We start from the raw sequence: 14,721 nt of genomic DNA on the forward strand, positions 1-14,721 counted from the left end.
TACAACACCAAGAGTGAATCCTAAAGTAAACTATGACTTCAGGTGATTATGATATGTCAGTGTAGGTTCATCCTTGGGGAAAAAAAAAATGTGCCATTTTGGTGAGTGATGTTGAGAATGGGGGAAGCAATGCATGCGTGGGGTAGGGGGTATATGGGAAATCTCTGTGCTTTCCTCTCAATTTTGTTGTAAACCTAAAATTGCTCTTAAAAAATTGTCTTTATTAAAAGAAATAATAATGTTCTCACCTCCATCTACTGCGCAAGTCTTAGGAGTAACACAGCCAATGAGAAGTAATCTCCCATCTTCGAAAAAGCTGGATGGGTAGGTAGAGGAAGGGAAATGGGACTCTGTGAGGGGACTGAGCTCTGAACCCAAGATGGAAGAGAACCGTGGCCCCAACCCAATCTCTTCAACATTCCCTATGCAGGAGCCTTGATGGGAACCCAGTAGAGTTGAGCCATGGCCCAAGAAGGGGCATTCTCAGCCAGCTACATCCATCTCTGAAGAGAGTGTTGGATGGGGATAGCACCTTGCCTTGGGCGTGGGGTGGGAGAAGAAGGGGAGTAAGAAGTTGCTGGCACCTCCTTCTTTATCCATTGTACCCAATACATGGCCCAGTACTGTGGGCTTATGTCTATCAATTCTCACAAGTCCCCGCCATCTTGTTTTGCTAGCTGACTCAGGTACCTTCTAGAACAACCTCCTCTCCCAACGCCCAAATAGCTCACATGCCTTCCACCTGAGCTCCTTAGCCTCACTCATTCAGAAAGGAGTTTTCTTGATGCCACACTAAGGCTAGTCCATGCTCAACCCCACTTTTCACCTCCCTCCTCGACCCCACCCCTCAGGCCAATCTCTGCCTCTCTCAAGCAGAAGGTTTTATTATCAGTTTCTTTAAAGGGCAATGCCCTTATTTTTTAGTTCCTTTGTACTTTACAGCAAACCTCCCTACACAAAACAATGTTATTGCACGCAGACCCACAGGCTAACTTGTTGACGTCCCAGGAGGCTTTTGCATCTCTGCCCTGCAGCTGGGTGGCTCATGTTCTGTATCCTTTCTGTAATGGGTTCACAGAAAGAATTTACCACACAGAAAACAACCTCAGGTCATTAGCGTCATGTGATGATCCCATAACGGGGATCCCATGATCCCACTCTTTGATCACCCACTCACTAGAGAGGGAACATGGAGTATTCCTATCCCCGGGGCCAAGAGAGCCTGGGGCACTTTCCCAGACCTTTTCAGATGCTTGTATTGGAGCCCAGAGATAGCAAGGGGTCCTGCACGTAAGCTTGTGTTCTTGTGGGTGCCATGGCGGTCGTTCCAGGCTGGTGTGTGGGTGCCCCAGGGCTGCCACGGCCCTTTGAGGAGGCAGGGAGGCCAATCTCCGCCTCCTCGGCCCATTTCTCAGGTAGTCACGGGGAGGGGTGTCACTCTCCATCTTGGGTGAACTCTGATTCAGAATGGGAGGGCTCTCTGTCCTGGGGAGTCCTTTCCACTGCTCTCTCCTACGCTCAAAAAGTCCTTTTTTCCCTCCAAAACCTAACTCCCCTCCAAAAGAAAAAAAAAGAACCTCATCCTTGCTCACCCTGAATTGGAGGGAGAGAAGGGAGCCTCTTTTGCTCTAAAGTGTTCCACATTAGACTAGCAGGGCCACATTCGTGAAAAACGCTTTGTAAGCTCTAACAGACAATATGCAAATTAATAACAATTATTAGTAATACTTTATTTTCTCCCAATTTAAGAACTTGAGTTCTACATCTCCCTTCATCTCCTCCAGGATCAGCATGGCCAGGCACCCCCCGGGATGTCTGAAGAATCCCCAGAAATCCTCCAAGCATTTCTTTGCCCCATTCCCCCTGTAAACACAGCTCCCGATTGCCCCACAGCCTGCTGGGTAGGCGGGACAGGAAGCCCCTCTGCCGTGTAAACACCATGTTGCAAACAGACACTTCCCCAGGCTCCTGTGAAGCAGGGCTCACCAGCCTGGAAGTGGCTTGTTTGCCGGTAGTTCCCCAGGGCTTCCCTGCTGTCAGACTTGCTGTCCCGGAGGGTGGGAAGAAGATTTTTAGGGAGCAGGGTCTCAGCATCTGGAGTCCGCAGGCCCGAAGCAGTTCAGAGGAGGACCCCTCCCTCATCCCATACTGGAGGGCAAAGACACAGGGTGTTGCCTCTTCAGATGCCCACAGAATCCAGTGAGGTGCCTAGAGGGAGCAGTCTCTGGGGGTTGGGGGAGGATGACTGAACCCCACAAAGATCTCAGATGGGGGTAGCCCAGCCTGCCAGATCATCAGCCATCCGAGGCTGAGGCCCAGGCCTCCTCTGTGCTGGCTGCTCAACCAGGCAATCATTCATTCAGCAAACACTGAGTGAGCACCACCGAACGCTGGCCCTGCTAGGCACCGGGGAGTCAATGCTAAACAAAATGATTGGGAAGTTTTCCTCATCAGAATGGGGATGGGAGAGGCAAGAACACACAGTTAGGTCTTGGGGGAACTGAGTCAGACAGTCTGGTTGGAGGAGAGGGTAAGGATTCATGGAGAAGACTCGAAGAGCGGGATTCAATCTTGAAACCTGAACACAAGACCAAGGACTCTGGACTTTCCCTATGAGCTGAGTTGGCATCAAAGGCTTCTGAGCATGGTGACGCAAGAGTTTTCGTAAGAAGAATCTCCTGGTGAAGCCAGGAAGAGATTGTGGCCCAGGAGGACCATGAGCAGGCGGATGGTGACGAAAGCTGAATTGGGTGGCAGAGAGAACAATGGGGAAATGAGAGAAGTAAGAACCCTGAGGAAAGGAAGTGCCATCAAAACTGGCTGGATAGTGGAGAACAGGAAGACGGAGGGAGGACCCAGAGATGACTCCCAGGTTTCAAAACTGGGAGTCTGGTTTCACCAGAGACAAAAATGGAGAAGTCCGTAGAGGAAGCCTGCTTTGTGGATGAACAGTTGGGCTCTGGACATGGGTTGAAGCTGAAACAGCGGAAATAACCAGTATGGACTTGGAGACAAGGGTTTGGGTGAGGGAGATCGGGGCAGGTACATCGGGGATGGCAAGAAGAGGGATCTGCAGAGGAATGGTAGGAGGTGTCCATGGAAAGAGAAAAAACTCCAGGTGAGAGCGTTGGGCATCAAATGCTACAGAAACTTCAAAGAGAGATGCAGGCTGCGAGGAGGCCATTAGAATTTGCCATTACAAAGCCACCAATGACCTCAGAGGAAGCCACCCAGGAGAGAAGCCTGGGTGGAGGGAGGCGTGGCGCCACTGTGGTCTGAAGAAGGATTTGTAGCCTCTAGGAGTCCTGCCATATGACCACGAGAGAAGGAGCAGGCCATCAGCCCATCAGAGCAGCTCCTACAGGTTCCTTGGTGGTCTAGTGGTTAGGATTTGGTGGCGCTCTCAGAACAACTCCTACAAGTCTACACTTGGAGACTGGACTCCGAAAACTCACAGGATGTCAGAAGAATAGAGTCCATTGAATGCAGGAGGGAACAGTCTCAGAGAGATGAGGAGGCAAGCAGGAGACAGCTCGAGCAGAGGTCAGTCTCCTATAGCCTGAACATCACACCACAGCCCCCTTGGTTCTCTTAAGCACAATAACAAGCCAAGGAAAGCTCTGAGCTTTTAGTTTTCTCAAAATGAAACTCCCAAGATATCAGTACAGAAGTGAATACAAAACACACAGGCCTATGAAACGTTGGCTTGAAAACCCCAAGAACAAGAGGCCTTGAATTCCCAACTCAACCTGGAGGTTAGGTAGGTTGATCCTGAGAGCTTATCTGGGACAGCCACAAAGGAGGGTGATTCTGAAGTGGGGCTCAATTGGTTTATTTCATCAGGTGTTGGATGGAGCCAAGAACAAGAGACCTCAGAAAAGCCCACGCTCCAGCATAAGATGTGGGCAAGGATCCTGGCGTCCAGTCACGGCTCCAGGGTCTCACCATGAACAGCTATAGTTTTCTAACCACCAAAGTGCTCCCACTCTAGGGGAACAGGCTGTGAAGAAGGGCTTCAGGATTTGTGAGAGAACTGCTCAGCTTTGAGATTTGTTTATTCGAGGCCAATGAACTTCTTAAATTTACATTATATTCTCAGAACAACCAATTTTTATACAACCAGTCAGACAAGGTCATTATGATTTGGAGAACTAGACTCTTAGAAATGGAGCAATCTCAGTTTCCATTCTCACGGCTATCACTTCTACATCTGACATGTATTTTCTCTGAATGTTTCCCCGGACAGGGCACTCCCTACCACAAGGCCACCCATTCCATTGCTGACTGCTCTGAATTTCCCCAAGATCTTCCTTGGAGCAAGCTGAAGTCTATTTCCTTACAATTTCCCTTCATTGGTCCCTTTTCCTTCCTGGAGAATAACCATCATGGAGCTGGTCTTCACCTTTCCAAAGGAGGCTGCCCTTCAAATATCTAAAAATAGATATTATTTCTCCTTTGTGTCCTCTTGCTAGAGAAAAACATCTCTACTGCTTTCCTCAGCGTGTATTATCGTCACCATCCTGGTTACCTTTCTCTAGGTGTAAAGTGGTTTATCAGCATCCCCACTAAATGCTGCACCTGGAGCTGAACGGCACTCCAGACGGATCTAAGCAGCTCAGTGTGGAAATGGGCCTGCCCAGAGCTGAAGGGCATAGAAAATGAGGATTCATGGGGACTGCCGGAGGCCAAGAATCAAAGATGACTCTCAGGTGTCAGCTTGGGAACACTGAGGTGACAGGTGTGTACCTGGAGGACTAAGGAAGAGAGAAAAGGAGAGGAAGCCTTGAAGTTTGAGAAACCAAGAATCTGGCAGCCCGGGAGCTAAGGACCAGAGCTGTTCTCCCAGCTTTCAAGGAACAGGTCATTCCTCTGCTCTGTAAGCTGTCCCAAGGTGCGAGAGAAGGTGAAATGCCTCCAAAATCATTTTGCAAAGCCAGCACATCAAAAACTGATAACAGCAGTACAGAAAAGGAAAATACAGGCTCACCTTACTCAGGAGCACAGATGCAAAAATCCTAAAGAGAATCACAACAAATCACACCTAAGTGTATTAAAAGAATAAAACACCTTGACCAAACAGACTTTATTCCAGAAGCGCAGGGAGGGCTCAATATAAGGAAGTTAATGATATAACGTGTCACACAAATCTATCTCAAGGTGCAAAAATACAAGGATGTCCTAGTAGATGCTTAAAGAAGTATTTGACAAACTTTACTTCCATTCCTGCTTTTAAAAATCCTTGGAAATGAGGAATTGCAGACTTCCTTCACACATGGGTCTTGACTTCAAGGTGCTGGCTCTAAAGAACTGTGACCACATCAGAGAACAAAGCTCCAGGCTCATTCCCGTCCCTGGGGACTCAGGAGGCTGTGGGAACATCCGTGGCAAAACGCAGCAGTGGCTGCCTCTCTGCTTCCTAGGCTGTCTCTATTCACGCGAACAGCCACAAACACACATCTTCTCCGACTCTCATTGCCAGCCTTAACTCTAGTTCTCTAGTTGGGGGGCAGAGCAGAGGGCTTCTTGTCAGGACGCCACCAGCAAAAGTAATGCCCTTTAATCCTCTTGGAAATGGGTTGAATTCAAGACTTGATGAGAAATCCAGAAAGCGTATGCATGGCGGTGGCTCAGCCAGTGGCCAGGGCCTCAGCCCCCCGCGCACCACCTTGAGGTCTCACCAGTGAGTCACCAGCGGCCTCCTCTACAGTCTGCAGGCTTTCATTACTCACCTTCACCCCCAGCTTGCCTCTGACAACAGCTTACTCTCGCGCGGTGCAGTGCTGGGCGTTATCCAAAGACATCAGTGTAGAGAAGGTTCTGTTTTCCAGAACAGGGGTTATTAACCTGGGCTCCTTGGTGGACCGCAGAGGCCTGAGAAGACCCTGAAGGTTTACGCAAAACTTTGAAAGAGAGAAGGAGAGAAACTGTGTGCGTGCGTGCACGTGTGTGCTCACGTGTGCTTTTTACGGGGAGGGGGAGGAAAGGATCTATCATCTTATCAGTTTTCCAAAGAGGCCCATTCTCTAGAGAGAGCTCGAACTCTCCTTTGAGAGCTGTAGGTGTAGATGTGAGCTAGCGAACCAGAAAACGCACCGAGGAGGTGGGTCACCTCAGCCAGGCCACGTGGAAGTGGCTGTATGAAGACTGCCTGACTAGAGTCAAAACCACCAAGCCATTCAGGGACAAAGGCTCGGACCCCAAACCCAGAGGTACGTCTGCAGAGACTTCGTGGTTCTGGGAATACAACTTTGGATGAAGAAGAAGAATGTGGGGGCTGAACAAGCGACTTCTTAAATGATCCAGAAAATCAGGGTTTCTTAACCCTGCAAGAGGAGCAGCTCCCGAGAGGCACAGAAAGAAGGCCTAGCAAACAACGTGGTGGTTTTCTGTGGATGGGGGCTCCCTTTGCTGTTGGTGGCCCATGTGAAGGCACAAATACAGAGGACTCCCGCCAGGAGCCCGCAGAGGCAACAGCGAAACACGCTCTCTGGTGACAATCAGTGAAAAGGAAAAGGGAGGCACCCCGTAACAGTATTTATGGCTTTAATGCCATTAAGCTGGACCTTGGACTGTGGGGGAGGGACAAGGGAGGAGATGAGGAGCAGGGCAGGATCCCTGGGTCTATGCCAGCCACTGGGAGAAGTGCTTGCCAGCAGTTGTCTCATCTAATTCTCACAGGAGAGGGGTCCCCAGACCCCACAGAGTTTTTGAAAGGGAGACCTGAGAGGATGCACCCAAAGAGCACTTAGCACACGCCTGTTAAATGTTAGATGTGGTGATTATCAGCATCACCATTTTCTTTTATTTCTTGTCTCAAGTCTCAACTAGAATATGACTTCTTTACGGCAGCCCTTCCTTAACTCCCAAACTCTACTGGGCTTTCTTTACTTAATCGCACAAATCCCCATAATTCTCACAATTGTAATTAAATGGTCTGAGTGTCTAGTGTCTTGGCTACCAGAACTATGATTTCCACAAGGGCCGGAACATTATCTGCCTCTCTCAGGATCCTCAGAGACCAGCACATGCCTGGCACACAGCAGGTGCTCCTTGCAGAAGTACTGAGCCAGTGCATGCAACATCGGAGGTTAGGAAGGGGCCGGAGAGAGCAGCCAGCGCCACACCTCCACCCTGATGGGGAAACTGACACCCAGAGAGGTGCATGGACTTACCCTAGGTCACATGACCAGGAGTGGAGGACTCGGGTGAAAACAAAGCCCCCTGACACCACGGCAGGCAGAAAAACCTAGAAGCCACCTTCAGCCCTCGCACCCCAGCCCTGCCCCCCACAAGGAAACCACACAGGCTCATTTGCCTAGGTCAACAACAGCAGCAAGAAGACTCGGGAGGACACGAAAATGAAAAGCACACCACTCCCTCCTGACCCCACCTTCCTGCGCCCCACACCGTCCTGCATTTGGGCAGCTTCTACTGTTCATGTGCACAACCTTCTTGTCTATGAGATCCTGGGGAGTGACATGGTGACAGCTCGACAGCCACGCTGAGCATCCGGTAACTCTGGTGAGCAAGCCACCAAGTCACTGGTCACACCCTAAGGGCCAGGGCAGTCAGTGCTCTGGTGGGAGGACACAGCAGCCATCGTAAGGACAGACAGAGGGGGTCAGCAGTGATGTGGAGTGAGGAGGAGAGTCGGGAAAGACTTCAAAGATGAGGAAGCTTGAGCAGGGCATCCAAGGATGAATTCACAGTCCATCAGGCAAGTAGAGAAAGTGAAGGGTAATGTGAGGGAGAAGGAATAGCATGTGCAAAGGCACAGAGGTTTGCCAGAGCTTCGGGAGATGGAGCACGTAGGGTGGACCCAGGCTGGGCCACAAGAGGCCTTGCTAGCCGCGAGAGGAGGCCTTCTCTGGAGGGCCATGGCAGCTTGGAAGGGTTTGCAGTTGAAAAGCAACTTGCTCAGATTTGTCGTCTTCCATCACCATGGCAGCAGGACAGAGGCTAGACTGGGAATGGAGGGAGTGGGAGGCTGGAGGCAGGAGTCTTGCACTGAGGCCAAACTCTAAAGTCCAAAGCCTAGCGTCCCAATTGGTAGACTCAGGAAGGACCCAATGTCTGCTCTGAGCCACCAAAGTCAACCACTTCTTCCCATTTATTGGCCCCCACCCTCCTACTGGATATACCTTGCTCCAGCTAAATCTCACTTATCCAGAAGTCATTTAACTGATAACCCCAACTATCCAGAACCTAGCTGCTAGCCTAGAAGCAAACACTAAAGACCTGTGGACAGCCCAACTCATACCCCAAAAGTCACGCCCTGCAGGGCATGCATTTCACACCCAAGGGCACATGCAGGCTGCCACTCAGGTCAAGAGTAGATGCCACAGTCAGTCCAGCTCTGGCACTTTCCAGCAGCGTGGGCTTGACCCTTAGTTTCTTTATGCATAAAATGGGGGCAATGGTTGTGGCTCCCTCGGAATGTGGCTGTGAAGATTAAAGGGCATGAAGTACTTAACCCAGTGCCCAACACCATGAAATTATAGCCAATGGGGAAAAGGGCACAAAGAAAGATGAAAGAAACAGGGCAGAAAATGTGTCCTGAGCAGACCCAAGGTACGAAAGAGAATGGCAGGTAGAACCATGTGATACTTTCAAGAAATTACTAAATCAGGCAAATGTACAATGTGCTACATTTATAAGGACAAGCAACACATTTTACAAAGATTTCCTTTAAAACTGGATACACTGAAAAGTTTGGGTGTTTTGAAGGTAGACCTACTGGAAAAATTAATGCACGCAAATTTGCTTATGGAAATGGCATAATTCTGTGTGTGCCTGTGTACACCTAAAGTATCCACCCAAATGTGTAAAACATACATCATGTTTAACAGCATCTAAGATGCCACCAACTCTAAGATGCACATTATTTTGTGTGCCAAGATTGCTGTCTATTATAATGGTAAGATGCGTCTTGATTTCAGAGTTGTTAAAATGTGAAACTGCACACCTTCAAGTTGGTGGAATATCCTAATATGCACTAGACATTTGCTATGAGAGTGTCTTATCTTCCCCTTGGGTGGAAGTCAGAGCAGTCTTTCCTTGGCCCCCCACTCCCCATCTATGCCAGAGGCTCAAAAATCAAACTTAACACCTCTCCCTTGACCTGCTAGTGATCTATCTTGCCCCTCCAGAAGCTTCCTCTTTTAAGAAGCTGATCCAGGCTTTCGGCCCACCCACAGCTGAGCCAAACAAGTCTTCGGGTTCGCAGGGATCCACCAGGGCCGCCTGCTCAGCCTCTTGGCATGAGCCTCTTCGAACGAAGGCCAAATTTGCACAGCTTGAGTGCTCAGCTGAACCCAAAGTGGGGCATCCAACTCTAGGTTGCCCAAGCCCAAAGGCTACCGGCTCTCCTCCTCTTGCACTTCTTGGCCAGCAGGCCCGTCATCAATGACTTACCTGGGACTGTGGAGAAGCCGCCAATAGCCAGCCTCCTCCACAGCCTCAGCTGTGGAGCCTCCTCATCATTAACCCTCCAGCAACCCCAAACACACTTTTTGCCCAGTACCACCTATTATTCTTGCAAGAAATGAAAAGGGGTGCACGGGAGGGAGGGAGGTCAGGCAGGGGAGGCAGAGGGGGCCAGCCTGCACTGCAGCTTGGGAAGAGAAGATAATTAGTCATCCCCAACCTAAGCTGGAGATAAGGGGGAGGGATTTCTTGAAACTTCAACGTGGCCCCGCATACAAAGACCCCGAGCCTTTCTGCCCCACAGTCCTGGCGAGCTATGCTTCAAAAAGCAGGGGAGGGTGTCCTGAAGCAGGAAGAGACAGCTTGACCTCTCGGAGCTGTCTTCTTTGTCTTCCATAGACTCACACCATCCTGGCCACGCTAAGGAGGCAGGTGAGCCCTTGATGCCCACCCACTCTCCCGTTCGGTAAACGCCCAGGGAGCAGCTCCCAGGTGGAGCCGCTCTTATCACGATTTTCTCATTTAATTTTCCCACAAGTCCATGAGGTTGCTTTTAGAGCCCATTTTACAGGTAGGGAAATAGGCTGGGAGAGGAGCAGTAAGATGCTCAAGGTCACACAGCTGGGCCCGGCTGGAACTCAGGTCTCTTTTCCACGTCACACCGGGTTCCCAAGCAATGGCTCCAGCATCATCACTTAAAGAGCTTATTCAAATTTTAGAAAAACACAGATTCCAGATCCCACTCCTGGAAAGCTGTGCTATAGGGCCAGGGCCTGGAGAATATGTGTTTTAACAAACTCTGGGAACCAAGGCCTTGCCAAGAAAGTGTGGGTGGGAAGACACAGAGACAGGGAGGGAGGAAGGGAAGGGCAATCCAAGAAGGGAACGTCGAGGCAGACCTGGCCTACTTTTAGCCCTCATTTTGCCTAAACCCACCCCTCCTCTCTGCTCGAGGCTTGTGAACTCACTTGATACCACATCCTGCTGCTTTCATCTCGCCTTCCTTTTCCCTCTGAACGATCTCCTTCCTCCTACTGACCTGAACTTCTTGCTTATTTACCCCAGGCCTGGGATGGGCCAGCCGGCACGCGCACGCGCAAACACAGGCACACACGCACACGCAGTCACGCAGGGACACCCGGGGTGTAAACACGGATCCTCTGACAAAGTCAAGTTTGTAGTTCTCTAGAAGAGCAGCCACCGTCTGGGGGCCCACGCTCGCTAGCAGGGGGTGGGCTGAGGCCCGATGGAGGGAGCCTTCGCCAGGCACTTCCACGACTCCCAGATCCCGACGGCAAAGGACTCCTGATGCCACGCTCACAGAGAGCTCCCAGGAAGAGGGACCTCGACCCCACGACACAGCGTGGCCTGTGAAGGAGGCAGGAGGCTTGCGGCCACACTCGGACTGCACAGAGGCGTCCAGCAATGGCTTCTTAGATAAGGATGGACAGTCCCTGGGACACGCCTTCTGTCTCCGGGATTATTGGGAACGCGAGTGTGCGGACCTCACGCCCGGGCAGTGGACCAGATCCACGGAGCCGGAAGACAGCAGGATCTGTCCAGCCTACGCGCTGCGGTCGCTGCCCTCAGAACCCACTGCTCCGCGACGGTCCCCAGCGGCCCCGGCTCTGCCTGGAGTCCCCACGCGCGCGCTCCGCGCCCTCCCGCCCCGGCGGCCCGGCCACACACCTGCAGTCCCCGCCGGGCGCCGAGCCCCTCTCCAGCGGCGACTCCCTTCACTTCGGGGTACGGTCGCGACCACCACGACCCGGCTGAGGCCGCACCACCAGGGCCAGCATCTGCCCGGGCTCCGCTCCAAGGGCGGGCTGGGGGCGGGGCGGGGGCGGGGTCTGGTCAAGGGCGGGGTCGGGAGGGGCTGGCCGCCCAGCCGGCCTCTCATGCCACCTGGTGGCCGGGCAGTGTCGGCGAGGTGCCAGCCCGGCCGGTGCATCCTCTGAGTCCCGCGTGAGCCCGCAGAGCTCTGAGAAGCAGCCCCCGGCTCTGAGACCGTCTGCCCTCGGAAGGAACAGGCCCTGGCGGGTGGGCGGCCACGGCACCGAGCACCAGCGACCCCCCAGGAGTCAGGTGCGGCCGTCCAGGGGGGCGGAAGCGCGGCTTTGTCCCCGCAGGAGGGGTGGGCGGAGCAGGAGAGAGCCTTGTGGTGGGGGCTTTGGGGAAGGAGGAGAAAGGGGAAGCTCGACGAGCTGCTTCCTTCTCTCGCTGAGACCCAGCGCCTCACTTCCTTCTCCTACTTCTATTTTCTTTGGGTGCTCTTAACCTTTAAAATGCCTGCACCCCTGCTGTGCAGACGGGCACCTTGACCCCCACCCTTCTGCAGAGACCTTCCTCGTCATACCAGCCAATCCAGACTTTCAGCGCTGCACCTCCAGCCTCTGGTCTGACTTTCTCACCTTCCTTGGCTGTCACTTCAGCCATTTCTCAGCCCCTGAAGCGGGGAGGGGTCGTCTCCGGAGCCAAGGCCCTCTGCTTGCCTCCTGCTTTCTCCTCACAGACGACGTGGCAGATGTTGTATACCAAGAGTTGGAAGCACTCGTCGGGGAATCCTGGAAGTCACTGCATTTCCCTGTGCCTCAGTTTCCTCATTTACAAAACGGGGATAAGAAAGTTGACTCCTGTGCAGGCAGCCCTTGCGATGAAAGAATAGCACTTTGTTTCAGAGTTAACAAAGGGCCAGGCTGAAATTTCCACTTCCACTATTGAATGGGACTCTGTGTCACCATTTCTGGTAGAGGCGTTCACAATTGACCACAAGGTCATACGTTACTGTTGATCAAAAAACCACAGCCCTACCTGAGGCTTTGAGAGATGTGAACACCGATGACTTTTCTTTTCCTGACTCCCTAAATACCAAGAAAAAGCAACTTCCCCAAAGGCATAGAAACAGAAAGCACCCGGGTGAACACAGAGGGCCGATTCCAGCCTGTAGAGATGGAAACTCAGAAACCATCTAGTACTTTTCCTACTCGTCATCCACCACCTGAATCCCCTACCTGCCACCATTTTACAGATAAGGAACCAGAGCCACGAAGGACTGCGAGAGGACACCCCTAAGTTCATACAATTTGATAAGGCTGGGCAAGGACTCTAGTCTCCCCAATCTCTACTTTTTCTACCACGAAAAGGAGAAGGGCGAAGATGGAGACAGCCCAGAGGTGGCCAGGATGGGGAGGAAGGGAGAGAACTGCTCTGGAATCAGGCATTGAGTAGCAAGAAGGACAGAAGGGCCAAGGGCCAAATTGACATGTTGGATTATGAGACCACTTTGAAAGGTGAAAAAAAAAACAAAAAACAAAAAAACACCGCTGGAGAAGTTATGGCATCCTTGACTTCTTCCAGGTCCTTAGTATTCCTAAACCTGAAGATAGAGGAAAGCTGAAACAGTTGCCTGTTAGAGCTTACCACCAGGGAGCTGAGCATCCTGTGAAGCCCACCTGGTCCCATCCTGCATCCCCTCAGAAGCAGGCATTCTCTTCTCCACCAGCAGGTGTGACCCAGATGTTGAGCATGCATGTTATTCCTCCCTCACTTGGCTCAACCTGTCTCCCTATCCCAAGAGGGCAGACCACCAACCAGGAGATCTGACCAGCACCTGACACCTATTGACCAGAATTAGAACTACAGCCACCCAGCACATTTCTTCCACCCTTTTCTACTCCCACCTCCCCAAAGCAGCTAGTAAGACTCAGAGGTGCCTCTGTCATTCATGTGGTGTCTGATTATGTACCACTTTGTACAGCTCTGTTGTTGGTTCATTTGAAAATATATGTCTGTTTGTAATCTCTCTCTTTCCTTTCTCTGTTTTCGAAGAGGAGTCTACCCCTTCTCCTCTTCCTCACCTTACATTTATTCCTCAATACTCTGAGAAAAATCACCAAGGAAGCCCCAAATGCTGAATCCAGTGTCCTCATTTCCACATTTGATGCTACCCCTTCTTGAGAATTACTCCTTTGACTTCCCTTCCTCCAACTCTGACCACTAATTGTGTTTTCTCTTTCTGGCTTCGTTTCTTCATCATTTCTGAAACATTGGAATGCATAAAGTTTTGTTTTGCTTTGTTTTGTTTTTTAGTGAGGAAGACGCCCCCTGAGCTAACATCTGTTGCCAATCTTCCTCTTTTTTTTTTTTTTTTTTTTTTTTTTGAGGAAGATTAGCCCTGAGCTAACAGCTGTGCCAAACTTCCTCTATTTTGTATGTGGGTCACCACCCCAGCATGGCCAACAAGTGGAGTAGGTCCACACCCAGGAGCTGAACCCATGAACCCAAGCCACCAAAGCGGAGCATAGAACCTTAACCACTATGCCATGGGCCGGCCCCCATAAGGTTTTATTTGAGGCTACCTGTCTTCTCCCTGGGCAATCTCATCCATTCCCGTCATACTGATCCCTTCCAAATCTGTAGCCCAGACTTCTCTCATGAGCTCCAGATCTAAAATTCTAAGTGCTTACTGCACATCTCTACCTGGATACCCAAAGGCACCTTAATCACTCTGTGTCCTGAAATGAATTCCTCATCTTTCCCCAAACTCTTTCTCTTGCCTTCCCTAACTCACTTAATATCTTTACTATCCACCCAGTTTCAATGCTAGAAACCTTGCTATACAAATAACTTATATCCAGAATATATAAAGAACTCCTACAACCCAAAAATAAAAAGACAAAATCTTATTTTCAAATGGGCAAAAGACTTGAACAGACACTTCACAAAAGAAGACATACCAACAGCCAATAAGCTCCTGAAAAGAGTTCTCATTTTACAGCAATTAGAATAGCTGAAATTAAGACTGACAACACCAAATGTTGGCAAGGATGTGGAACTCATATATTGCTTGCGGCAGTGTAAAATGGCACAACTGCTTTGGAAAACTGATTGGTAGCGTCTAATAAAATTAAATATACATCTCCCTCTGACCTAGCAATTCCACTCTGAGATATGTATCCAAGGTGAATGAATTTATATGTCCACACAGAAACATATATATGTGAATGATTATATCAACTTTATTCATAATAGCCCCAAACTGGCAACAACCCAAATATTTATTAATAGTAGAATGGATGTAAAAAAAAAATTGTGATATATTCATATAATGGAATGCTATCCAGCAATCAAAAGGAAGAGATTACTGATCCATGTATCAATGTGGATGAATTTCACAAACATTATGTTAAGCAAAAGAAGCCAGACTCGGAAGAGCTGCTCCGTGATTCCATTTGTATGCAGTTCAAGAGCCAGTATGCCTTTTTGTATGGTTCTGACTTTCAGAACCATGATAGT

General features: G+C 50.4%; 1 protein-coding gene across 3 annotated transcripts in view; it reads right to left on the minus strand.

The window, feature by feature from the left end:
- Positions 1–11,577, minus strand: part of PIK3R5 (phosphoinositide-3-kinase regulatory subunit 5) — a 71,979-nt gene extending 60,402 nt beyond the window's left edge. Inside the window, exon 1 of one of the 3 annotated variants that reach the window (XM_001504834.5) lies at positions 11,116–11,577. The gene's annotated coding sequence lies outside the window, so the exon portion shown is untranslated. The remainder of the gene's footprint in view (positions 1–11,115) is intronic. The other 2 variants (XM_023653494.2, XM_070228205.1) reach the window with 2 other exon arrangements.
- Between the last annotated feature and the right edge of the window lie 3,144 nt (positions 11,578–14,721).

Source organism: Equus caballus, chromosome 11, assembly GCF_041296265.1.
Source record: "Equus caballus isolate H_3958 breed thoroughbred chromosome 11, TB-T2T, whole genome shotgun sequence".
NCBI lineage: Eukaryota > Metazoa > Chordata > Mammalia > Perissodactyla > Equidae > Equus > Equus caballus.